Genomic DNA, 13,765 nt, shown 5'->3' with positions numbered 1-13,765 from the left:
GCTTTTCAGTTCCGTGACCAGTTATCGCAATATCTGCCATTCCAACGTTTTCACGGCGATTGAAAGGTAGCACAGTGTTAAGATCTTCCGCGGTGAAACAACTTCGGAAGATCGAATTCAGTATTTCGGCCTTCTCTCTGTTATCTTCCGCTTAGGTGCTAGTGTGGTCGCTGAGAGAATGAATAGATGATTTTGACCCACTAGATTTTACATCCAACGAAAATCTCTTATGGTTTTTATTCAGGTCGGTTGACAACGGCTTACTGTCAAAATCATTGAATCCTTCTCTCATTGCTCTCCTTACGGTCATTTCGCTTCGCTCAGCTTTTGTTTGACAGCAACATTTTTACTTTTCTGGAATCGGAAATGAAATGCTCTTTGTTTACGTAGCGCTTTTCTAACACGGCTATTAAACCATGGTGGAACTTTCCCATCCCTTAAAACCTTACTTGCCACATGCTTGTCTAAGGCATATTGAACGGTGCCTTTGAATTTTTTCCATTTGTTCTCCATGTCTTCGTCCTCATCAACGAATATTTGACGCTGACTGCTGAGATATTCTGAAATTTGTATCCTGTTACCCTTGCTAAGCAAATGTATCTTACTACCTTTCTTAACATTCCTTGTAGAAGCCGTAGTCATAGATGCTGTCACAGCCTTATGATCACTGATACCTTCCTCTACGTAAACCGAATTTGTTGCCAGTAGGTCTAGGACGTTACCTTCACCAGTTGGTTCTGCAACTATCTGCTCAAGGTCATTTTCGGACAAGACATCCAGAACAATGCCACACGATTCCCTGTCTCTGGCATCAGTTTTGATGGCATACCACGCCCATCTATAACTGGCAAGTTGAAGTCATCCCCTATTACAAGGGCACAATCTGAAAAAGTAGTAATGATATTCTGAAAGTTCTGTCTGAAGTGCACTACAACTACAGGTCCTAAACCAAATGGTCTATAAAAGCATCCGATCACCATTTCTGACCGTTCTTTGATACTTAGTTTCACGTATATTAATTCACTTTCGGAATCCGTGATAACCTCGCTAGATTTTATCGAATTTCTTACTGCAATAAACACGCCACCACCATTAGCGACTAACCTATTCTTACGATAAACATTCCACTCTGAACTCAGTATTTCGTTGTCATTGACGTCTGACCTCAAACAGTTTTCTGTTCCCAATGCTATCTGTGCATTATAACCTTCAGTGAGGGATACTAACTCTGCGATATTTCCCTGGATAATCCTACAGTTTACGAAAATCATATTAATCTTTTCTGTCTCTGATCTGCAAATCGTCTTTGTTCCCAAGGAAGGGGTCCTCTGACCTAAAAAAGCCCCATGTGCGCGCCATACGTACTCCGCTACCCTAGTAGCCGCTTCGTGTGTGTAGTGTACGCTTGCCCTATTAAGGTGAGCCCTACAATTCTGCCCCCGATAGGGAAGGGCGAGAAATTCGCATCCGATACCGTCGCAGAGCCGTCTGAGCCTCTGATTTAGACCTTCCACTCTTCTCCAAATCAGAGGACCGCGATCAACCCTGGGTACGATGCTACAAATAGACAGCTTAGCCTGCACTCCGCGTGCATTGCTAATTGCCTTTACCAAATCATAGAGCCGCCGAAAGGAGCCGAGGATGGCCTCAGAACCCAAGCGGCAGGAGTCATTCGTGCCGATACGTGCCACTACATGCAGCCGGTTGCACCCACGGCGCTCGATAGCCGCCGGCAGGGCCTCCTCCACATCACGGGTGAGACCTCCTGGCAAACATACCGAATTCACACTGGAATTCTTTCCCGCCTATCCTGCTATCTCTCGGAAGGGTCCCACCACCCGCCTAACACTGGAGCTCCCTTTGACTAGTATACCCACTCTCTGCACTTGATCGGACTGGGCAGGAAGATCGACCGCTGGCCCAACAGGAGAGGCATCCCGTCCTGGCTCAGAGTTATCATCAACACTGGGAAGCACCTTGTAACTGTTGTTAAGACGTAGGGAGCCAGCCGCACGGCCTGCTCCCTCTTTCGCCTTCCGCCCAATGACACGCGAACCCACCATTGTCTGCTATCCACTTTGGAATGGTGAGGGACCGATCAAATGTTACGTATCGGAAGCCGCAGCGACTTCCGGGTCATCAGGGGATTCCAGTGACATAAAGGAGTCGCAGGTTTCGTCATTGGCGCACCGACGTCACCGCAACTTCGAGCATCAGCTAGAAGCTTGTCGACGGTAGCCAACACAGCTTCCAGGTGTCTACGGACAGCAGCCGAGTCTCCTTTTGTACCCTAACAACAAGTACAGTCCTTAGCCATATCGTACTGTGTATAAAATAGATATAAGGTCTCAAACGGCGCTACTGAGTTTGAAAATATACCAAAGGAGAATAACGAAACACCAAAAGTTGGTGCGCAGATTTCTCACTGTACTCTGAGGTCGCAAGCTATTAAACAGAAATAAATTTCTCTACACGGAAAATTTACACTAGAAAGATTCCCTACCAAGGATATTCACAAGACTTACGCAACAACCAAAACTACGATTAATTTTCTAACCACCAGTCTACACAGTAATATACACACGTACAGTTAACTTCTTTGCAGAAGCACGCAAAGAAAAAACCAAGACCAAATTAATTTACAGTTTATCACACAAGTGCTGCTGCGGCTCTGCTGCGCGTCTTCTCGGATCGGCGGTTGCACGGGTCACATCAGTAGTCAACAAAGGCTATAGGACGAATCCACTAAATTTGCAGATATGCAGCATTATTTTGGAACACAGATTGTGTTCGAACATTATGAATTACCTCCAAGAAAACGGTCTAGTGACAAATAATCAACACGGATCTAGAGAACATCCTGCTTGTGAAATTCAACTAACTCTATACTTACACAAAGATTTGAGTGCTCTCGACAGGGAAATTTCAAACTGATTCCATATTTCTGGGTTTCCGGAAGGCTTTTGACACCATTTCTCACGAGCGCTTGTAATCAAGTTGACTGCTTATGGAATACGTCTCAGTTACGAGATTGGTGTAATGATTTTCTGTCGGATAGGTCACAGTTCGTAGTAACTGACAGAAAGTCATCTAGTAAAAAAGTAGTGATTTCTGTCGTTCCCCAAGGTGGTCTTATATGCTCTCTGGTTTTTCTAACCTATATAAACAACTTGGGAGACAGTTTGAGCAGCCGTCTTAGGCTGTTAGCAGATGATGCTCTCATTTATCGTTTAGTCGTCAGAAGACTAAAACAACTAAACTACTTAGATACTGTGCAAAATGGGCAATTGACCCTAAATAACGAAAAGCATGGGGTCACCCACATGAATGCTAAAATAACTCATTTAAACTTCGGTTACACGATAAGTGAGTCAATTGTAAAGGCCGAAAATCCAACTAAGTAACTAGGATTTACAGTTACGAACAACTGAAATTGTAAGAAACACATAGGAAATGTAATGAGGAAGGCGAAGCACAAGATTCAAGTGCTATGGACTCTCTGTCTCCTCTGATGTTTACGTTATTAGGTCTTCCTTTGCCTTGGAAACTGTGAAATTTACTGTGGGCAGTTAATGCGCAAGTGACCAGTTTCCATACATTTCGGGCATTAAGGGGTCCAAGATCTCTCAGTGGTGCTAACCGGTCACTTCTATAGACTACCGCTATTTGCATTATTTGCGAACACGTAACAGGAGTCATTTTTGCATGATGGAGTAGAAGGAAATAGCCGATTCTCCTCACACAACAGCACATGACGAACTGTCTCATCCAAGGACGAACACGACGCAACTTCGACTTCATCTTCGATTTGAAGGTTGGTTTCCTTGATAAATGTGTCTGCAGCTCACAATTCGTCTTCTTTCAATAAAGCATTACTTCATAGCCTCTATATCTACGACATAAGACTGTGCAAATTCGATCCAAGAATACCATGAAACCTTCTACCTGTGTATGGCTACGATTAGAAAACCTACCCCAATTGTAACTCACACGTCTGTATTACGAGTACTTCTCTGCCAACACCTTAGCAAACACATCGAATCTCTGCATTTCCACTTCGGTGCGTACATCACCAAGTGCGTCACATGCAATGGAATCCCAACCGACCACAAACTAGTACCGCCAACATTTTGTACATTCTGCAAAAAGATGGAAATATTCTCCGAGGGTATTCCTGAAAAAGAAGGGATGAAAGTGGATGCTGGGAAAGTGGCAGAAGCGACGGCCCTAGGTACCTATGCCCTCAGGGATACGCTGAACGCTCAAATATTCCTTCGCCACGGATAACTGCGACTATGCCCGTTCTGTATTCCCCACCAAGTCAAAATTCATGACACGTGGGTCTATTCGCTCCTGTAAAACTTTAATGGGTACCTCGCTACCACCTTCTGCCCCTGCGGCAGTATGGTAGACATGTTTACAGTGGACAGCACCCAAAATAACAATGAACAAATATATGACAAAGCAAAGAAGAGAGATGAACCCTGTGCAGTAAACATGTCTAAAACAAGACAGTTTCACTATTCCCCTTGGCTATTACTTTCTTCACTTCTTCCATCAGCAGTTCACGTTAGGGGAAACTGACTCATTAATTGCGATTTTTGAGGTGGTGGCGTGACGCACCATGAGCTGATACTTGGAAGAATCCAAGACCCTCAAGGAAGAAGTGGCATGATGGAAATAGTTACGAAGAGAAGGAGTTCCCTGTGTCGAAGTTCGGACCATCAACGGCAACAGAATAGAATGCTTGGCTGTGGCGCGTCAGCAGCATCCATGACGGGGAAGGAAACAGTGTGGCCGGAGGCGGTGGCTAAGTGGCTAAGTCTCTGTGTGTGCAGTGGCTGGAGAGCAAGCATTTGCTGGCCGCTCTGCTTGTTACCAGCGGGGTGGGGGCAAACAAAACGCACACCCTGAAGTCTCGATGGACAAAAGCCAGACACTGCTAAGCCGCACAGCGATCTGTCTCATACCAGACGGACGGCAACAGTCACGCCACAGATATTGGGGGCTTCTTAAGGGACTTTAAACTGTAGGATCCTGCTGTATTGACGTCAAGACAGTGCAGTGGAATAGTGAACCATACACTGAGACGTGAACCACGCGTGAGACGTGAAGGAAGAGTGCGTGCCGACGGACTGATGGCTGAGAGCAGGCACCACTTGTGCAGCAATCCTTGCCACAGTGCTTAATTGGTGATAACTAGAGACCGTATTATATATGCATTCGCATGTTGCATATGCATTTGCTTATTTAGCTCCTTTTCATCGGTTATTGCATATTCTAAACTAAAAACTAGTGACGATGCATAACTTCGCTCTGTGTTTACAAAATTTTAAAAATTTTGACGGGCGATCTCTAGCTCGATTTAGTTTTGATGTCTCACAGATTGATCGCGTCGTAGAACTGGGTGCAGTCGCTAACCGAGAGCCACGACCTACAGAAATAATTACAGAAGAGGACAGGAACAGGCAGACAGAGTCAATGCTCCTGCAACCGCGCCCCTGGTTAATCCCCTCCGCCGTCGCACCGTTCGCGTCGACAACAATTAAATTAAACTATGCAAGCTTTTAGTCGCACATCAATTGTTCCAGTTTAGCTTTCTATTTACTTGTACATAGTTGAACGTGTTTATGACGTGTAGTGTGTATCATGTTGTGCACCATGCCGCCCGAAAAGAGAAACGTCCTTTCATGGATAGATGACCATCCTGGAACATTTACATATGACGGAATTGTTTTGTATTGTCGAATTTGCGAGGAAAACCTATGATACAAAAAAAAGTTTCAAATAGACCAGCATGTCAAGACAAGTTTTTATATCGCAGGAACACAGAAGATAGGATCACGACAGCAACTTCTGACAACAGCAAGTTGCAGTAGCAGGGATTTGTCCAAAGGTAACCAAAAATGTCGGTTTAACGTGGATCTATGTGAAGCATTCATTACAAGCAATACTCCTCTTCCAAGCTTACAAACTCTTTCTTCAAAGGCTTCCTGCGCAAATACTGCTGAAATCAAAATATACCAGATGAATCAACATTGCGTAACACTTACATACCGATAATGTACGTAAATGTTCTGAAAGAAATACGCAATGGACTCAAGGACCACATTACCTGGGTTTCAGTTGACCAAACTACAAGCAATTGTGGCCATTAGATTGCAAATTAAATTGTTGCTGCTGTAAAAGGAGAACCTTCTTCTTCCTATGTAGCGGCTTGAAGAGAACTTGAGAATTTAAGTCATTCTACGATCTCCAGATTTGTGAGTGAGGGTATTAGAAAAGTATTTCCAGAATCTTCTGCAGATGAAAGGGTGTTTATGTTTACTTAAGATGATGCTCCCTATATGATCAAGGCAGGAAAAGCCCTCCTAGTATTTTATTCCAATATTATTTATGTGGTGTGCTTTGCTCATGGAGTACATCGCCTTGCTGAAGAAGTACGTCCCACGTTTGTAAACGAAAATAGACTGATTTCATCCACAAAAAAAGTATTTATATAGGCTCCTGCTCGCATCAAGGCCTACAAAGAAAAACTACCACATGTTCCTTTACCTCCAGAACCAGCGGTATCTCGTTGTGGTACGTGCGTCGAAGTTGTGTTGTTTTACAATGAACATTTCGAGGCCATTACAGGGGTAGTAAACGACTTCGGTAGTGCAGTGACTTTGGCAGTTTGCCACTGCAAGGAAGGTTTTAATGATTCCGGTATTAAAAAAAGACGTTGCTGAGATTAGAACTCATTGTTCCCATATACCTGTAAGTATTAAAAAGCTTAAAACTCGGGGTTTGGCGTTGAATGAATCTATTCAGTTAATGAATAGAACTGTTCTAGTGAACTCCTCATTGCCAGAGGTATTCCCAAGAACACTTAAAGAAAAGTTTTGAAAACATTTTAAACAGAAACCCATGCTTTGAACAGTTGTGACAAATTGATAGTTTTACTAATGTGACACGTGAACATTTACCACAAACAATAAGTGCCAACATAACTCCCAAATTTAAATACTGCCCATTTACTTCAGTTGATATAGAACGACTTTTTATGCTTACAAAAATGTTTTGAGTGATCGAAGACAATCTTCCAACCGAACATTTGGAACAACACTTGGTCGATTATGTTTACAATAATAGCAAAATGTAAAATAAACTTTAAATGATGATTTGGTCCAATAGTATTAATTAAACGTTAATACCGTTCAAAAAATTCGTGATTTTATGTTGCTTTTTAAATAAAATATTACGGAGCTTTTGAGCGTGCCCCTCTGCGTGCAGTATATCTCGAAGTTCATTCTATACATATCGATTGTTTCGCTGCGACTCTCGCATCGCATCCGCTTATTATCGACAACAGCAGCAAAGAAGGAACAGTTCTTGAAACACGATATGTGTCCCCATTTTGCAAATTTTTAGGAAATAATTCCAGAAAGGGCACCATTTCTAACCTATACTAGAAAGCATTATAAAATGGTATAAGCATTCTAAATGTACCGATTTTGCTCATGGGTGGCGCTGTTCCTCGTAACTGATATGCACAGGCCGACTTTGAGCTATATAGCATGCAGTAACTACTATGTTTTTTTATTAATTGATCTTGCATATTTCGACGCTTTTCATGCATTTTAAGCATTTTTCAAGCATATTTGCATGGATATTTTAAGGTTTGTATGATGCATACAATCCGGTCTCTAAATAACCAATTTTGACCTGAAACAAGGGGCGGCTTCTGGCTTTTAAACCACTGAAACTGAGCCCTGAATGGATGATAGTTGTGAACAAGAAAGAAGTAAACTTAATTTAGCAATATTTCAATAATAAGGTAATCCAAGTAATTCCTCCAAAGAGGTGGTGGACTGAACAGCTATATAACACTGGGCTGTGTTGCATTAGAACCATGTGAAAATCTGCGCAAAGCACTGCCTGTGTGGAACCGCTTTACAGCGTGTATCAGTGTTTAAGGTCTACATTTTATGCACTTGATATGAAAGTCGTTGCTTACATTTGGTGCAGAAGAATCAGTGCTTGTGGGACATTTCCTGATAGCTGGATAATGGTTTGCGGCATTGTTACAGTATAACTGTTTGATAAAGTTCCTCGCTTGTTATGTCGCCGAAGGCCTCTTTGATAGCTCTTTCCAATGCTGAGGTACTTGGTACATATTTCCACATAAAAACCACGTCGGTGTAATGAGTCGGCATTTGTTAATGTTAAAAAGTAGCTGCGCACATTAGAAAATTAGCCACGTTATTCGCAATAATTTAACAGAAAGCCCATTTCTATATATTTCCTGGCTCTGGATATATTTGGAATGGCATTTATTACGTCCTCAGAAACGATCGTTGGTCATCCTTGATGAAGTCCAAAGTATCATACAGAGCGTGTAACTGTGGTCCGTCCACAGCTCGTGGTCGTGCGGTAGCGTTCTCGCTTCCCACGCCCGGGTTCCCGGGTTCGATTCCCGGCGGGGTCAGGGATTTTCTCTGCCTCGTGATGACTGGGTGTTGTGTGATGTCCTTAGGTTAGTTAGGTATAAGTAGTTCTAAGTTCTAGGGGACTGATGACCATAGATGTTAAGTCCCATAGTGCTCAGAGCCATTTGAACCATTTGAACTGTGGTCCCCTGGATTTATACAGTAGAGGAAGTGCCTGCTGGTGGTCTGTGGTAATCCTTCCTCAAAACGCGAGTAATGGACAGTGCGAATGTGCAGGGAAAATCACTGTTTCTGTTGGAGACACGTTACTGCGAAGTGCTTAGGGTTGACTGAACCGACTTACCGCCAACTGGCCTAAGAAACCTCATTCCTTTCACAAACCAGCCACTCTACGTGAAATATATTAGGGCTTCTAACACTTCTGTATTTGTACCACGAACCTGAAGCCCCTTCGCAGGGATAAGCTTGTTTGTGCCATCCTTCTGCCGGGCAAAATAATGAGAACGCTTTCTTAACGAGTTTACTTGATAGCCGGACAGTTTTTCAGCTGAAAGTTGGCACACTAGGACAGGGAATCGAGAGGAGGAGAATTCTCGAAGAAGAATTGTCTGTGGCTAGCACTGAAATATTGCCAGCCAATGATAAGACGTGACGATATCAGTTCAGTACTCTGGAAGAGTAGGGAAGGAGAGAAGCGGATCAGAAGTGATTAACCGGATAGTGTAGGGACGCAACATTTCCGGTGAAGTGACGATATTCTGAAATGTTATTCAGTGCATATTTTCGGTCGAGACACACTTTCAGCAGAGTGATGAAGGAGACTTCGAAGAGGACGGTTAGTGTTGGACATTCCGTTGACTACGTGGGCATTAGAGACGGACCACAAGCAAGCATTAGGAAAGGATACGGAACGAAATCCGCCGTGCCTTTCAAGGAAACCATTCCAGTATTTCCCTTAAGCGATGTAGAAGAATCACGGAAAACCGTATTTTGGATGGTCAGGTGAGGTTTGACCAGTTGACCTCTCGAATATGAGTTCAGCTTGCTAACCGCTGTGCCACCTAACTCAGTACGAGACTTGGTGATAATCTTTTCGATAGATTTTGTTGCGGACTTCGTATCAAGATTTGGGAGTCAGGAGTTGGTTTGTACTACCCGTTGGCACTGGTCGGATCCTAAAAGACTTCTGTTTTCTCTGTGCTGTTTTGGATCCTGCTACAGGCTTTCCTTGATCCATCCAAGACCAATGCATATTCTCATGACCTTCTGACTCCATTCCGTTTTGTGAAGCTACCATTCCCTCTCTCATCCGATGGTAATTTAGCAGTCTAATCCAATTCCTATCCGTGTTCTGACACTGCTGCTAACCTGTCACACTCGTGCCCACCATCATCCAGTTACAGTCCTATTCCTCGGGTGGCGCCTCTGTAATCTGGCTGCACATGATATTTCACAGCATCCAGTGCTGTGCCTTCGCAGCGCAACTACCCGAATGACGAACGTGTCGGCTATTAAGAAGCGTAAACATTAGATGATTGAACGGAGAAAAATCGTTGTCTCGAGTGACGAATCACGGTACACAATATGTCGATCCGATGGCAGGGCCTGGGTATGGCGAATGCCCGGTAAACGTCATCTGCCATCGGAGGTGGTGGTGTTATGGTGTGGTCGTGTTTTTCATGGGAGGGGCTTGCGCTCCTTGTTGTTTTGCATGGCACCATCACAGCACAGGCCTACTTGATGTTTTAAACACGTTCTTGCTTCTCACTGTTGAAGAACACATTCGGGGACGGTGATTGCATCTTTCAACAAGATGGAACACCTGTTCATAGTGCACGGCGTGTGGCGGAGTGGTTACACGACAATAACTTCCCTGCAATGGACTGACCAGCACTGGTTCCTGGCCCAAATCCTACAGAAGACCTTTGGGATGTTTTGGAACGCCGACTTCATGCCACGCCTCACCGACCAACATCGATGCCTCTTCTCAGTGCAGCACTCCGTGAAGAATGGGCTGCAATTCCCAAAGAAACCTTCCAGCATCTGACTGAACGTATGCCTGCGAGAGTGGAAGCTGTCATCAACGTTAAGTGTGGGCTAACACTATATTGAATTCCAGCATTACCGATGGAGGGCGTCACGAACTTGTAAGTCATTTTCGTCCAGGTGTCCAGATACCGTTGATCACATATTGTACAATGATGTCTCTCGTTTCTTGTTATTTTAAACATAGCTGTGATATTCCTTCCTGTGTTCACCTCTCTCTACGATGTTTTCATACATCTAGTGAAGAGTTGGCTTTTGAACTGGGCCGGCCGAAGTGGCCGAGCGGTTGTAGGCGCTACAGTCTGGAACCTCGCGACCGCTACGGTCGCAGGTTCGAATCCTGCCTCGGGCATGGATGTGTGTGATGTCCTTAGGTTAGTTAGGTTTAAGTAGTTCTAAGTTCTAGGGGACTGATGACTGATGTTAAGTCCCATGGTGCTCAGAGCCATTTGAACCATTCTTGAACAGGTTAATGACTTAAGGCTGGTATACAGCAGTTTAATAAATTGATCAGTTTTTCCCTATATCACTGCTAAAACAACCGTTCGCTACGTGTTAATGTTGAATGCGGGCTCGATGGCGTGCGAATATTCAAGCTACGAATCTATTTATCACCAAGTTTCACTAGAAGTGAACATGTTACTGCTCCCGTTATCAATGTCATGTAATCATCTCCCATTATGTGCTATCTACAATTCGTTCACCTGTCTACGTATTCAGTCCGTCAAAATTCTGTTTTCATTATTTTTATAATTACGTCTTGCATCCAACTTTCTTTCCCAGTTCATTTGTTTTTTTCTTGCTTCTGCTCCTGATACATGACATGCACCTCTCCACTGATCACTATGAAATTTTCTATCTTTTAATGGTTTTTGCATTAAATGTCCATGTCTCTCCGTCGTAAGCCAAATCTGGCAGAACAAACAAACCTGTTAGCTCTCTGCATCAAAAAGAAGTGCTAGCCTATGAGTGAGATAACAATTTCTCAACAAAATGAGATGTTAAGGAAGTTCGTAGACAATGTTCATATGTGGCGTAGTGTGATGTGATTCTATGCAACTCGCCACTTTTTTCATAGCTCTGAGGAGAACTCCAACCGCTTGATGTAGCCCTGATCGATTGCCTCATGTGAGCACCCCTCTGCAAATTATGGCCAAACATTCAAATAAAATTTTTTTTCTGGTTTACCATAACACACACTCTCGACCCCCACGTTAAACTGCTTGACTTTTTCCGTTTCTTTCCATATAGTTCCATTTACTTTATTAACTATTTTCGTGTGGTTCAAATTTTCGTAGAGCTATATGGCCGGTATTTTAAAAATTATTCTCACATTTACCAACTGGACCGCATATTAGTCGTAGTGACATAATATGTTTTGTGGCCGGGAGATTTCGTAAACGTATCCTTCAAAGGTTGATGTGGGAGGACTTCTGTCTTTAATTTGACACTTTTCTAAAAAAAAAAGCCTTTTGATGGTATTCAGTCATTTCAGTGAGACACAACGTCAAAATAACTTCAGCAGTGTACACATGGTGTGTCGTGGGGCGATCACTCTGCTTTTAAAGTAATTGAAAAGCCACGATCGCTTCAATATCGTTTACTAGATAACCAGTTTCAGCACTCTGAAGGTGCCATCATCGGACCTGTGAAGGTATAACATAACAGGTTTGCGGGAGGGCTTACATGAGTTAACTATATACATTTCAATTATTACATAACCACATACCTGAAACGTGGATTAACATTTATAAAACCATATGGACATCAAGGCACATGAGGCAGACCATCTGATAAACATCATTGTCACAACCAATAAAAATAACAAAAAAACTGCTCTCATGGTCGTTCCTTTCACAAAATATAAAACTGAAGTCACCAAATGAAACTACCACTGCTCGCCTAAAACCTGTCGGCAGCATCACTGCCCCATTCCGCGCAGGCTCACCTGCTGTGATTCTAGAGGTTCACAACCGGCCACCAGATAGTGCTGCCCAAGGAGCGCACACACAGTCTCACGGTATAACCATTCATTACTACTAAAACACAACTTTACCATAATTGCTTGTCACATACCCATGCAAAGCACACATTTGTGCATACATTTCCTGTGCATACTATAATCACTATGAACTACGTCAGTTACGAAGTAAAAGCATCTGAGGCACAGACATCATCAATTAGCGCCTTACAAAACTACATATTATAGTTTACCTTTATTCATATAAGGACGTCAGGAATATGCACACAGAAAGCTGTTCATAACACGACTTAGGTACAATGTGACGAAAGATTAAAACCTATTTGCTGGGCTTTACCTTTCAACTCACTATGGTCTTAGGTATTGTACGCGATGAAAAAGAACCTATTAACTTGCTACAAAGTCTCTCACCATCTATACATTCGTTATGAGCAAGGTACGAATCAACTACGAAAACCTGCATAGGCACATGGAATTAAGGAATGCCTGGTCAGAAGCAAACCGAAGGGCACGGAAACAGTGGGGGGGGGGGGGGGGGGGGGGAATGACATGCGGACCAAGATGCACAGTGACTCCACGTAGGCTCCCATCGGTATGGCACTCTTTTCGTTTCATGTTATACCTTCACAGATTCGATGATGTCACCTTCATAGTAATGAAACCGGTCATCTACTAAACGATATTGAACCGATCGTGGCTTTTCAATTACTTTGAAAATAAATTCATTCTGACAACCAGTTTTACTAATACTATTATTATTTAATTACTATTAATTAATTAAATTGATGAATATACATACAATCATTTGGTAATTCTTTGCTCAAAAAAAAATTCAAATTTAGTTTCGTAAGCCTCTGATGAGTCGGAATTGTTTGATCACCACTCTTTAATTTTTATTTTGGTATTTTACTAATGAGTGTTGTTTTTATGTTTTTTGTCATTCCAGTTCCAGCCCTTCAAGCTGCTTCTGTCCGTTCGTTATTATCACGATTTGTATACACGAAAAAGCGGCAGTTTGCGACGGACTCCAAATGTCATTTAGACGGACTGAAAATGTCATTTAGACGGACTGAATTGTTCATATAACTGGTCATCAGCCTAATTTAAAGCCACATGAAACTTAATTCGGTTCATAAGGCACGCCATAATTTAAACGTAGTGCTTGTTTGATATCATGGAATGACGTCATAGCCCATACTATGAAAGTAGCTGGCTCATACGGCGGTGTTCAGTTTCTTGGCAGTATATCGGTGGGTGTAGCAAACACGCAGATTGACAAGGAGAAGTGTTCAGACACATAAATTTT

Source organism: Schistocerca piceifrons, chromosome 8 (genome assembly GCF_021461385.2).
Source record: "Schistocerca piceifrons isolate TAMUIC-IGC-003096 chromosome 8, iqSchPice1.1, whole genome shotgun sequence".
Lineage (NCBI taxonomy): Eukaryota > Metazoa > Arthropoda > Insecta > Orthoptera > Acrididae > Schistocerca > Schistocerca piceifrons.
Note: the sequence above shows the minus strand (reverse complement) of the source record.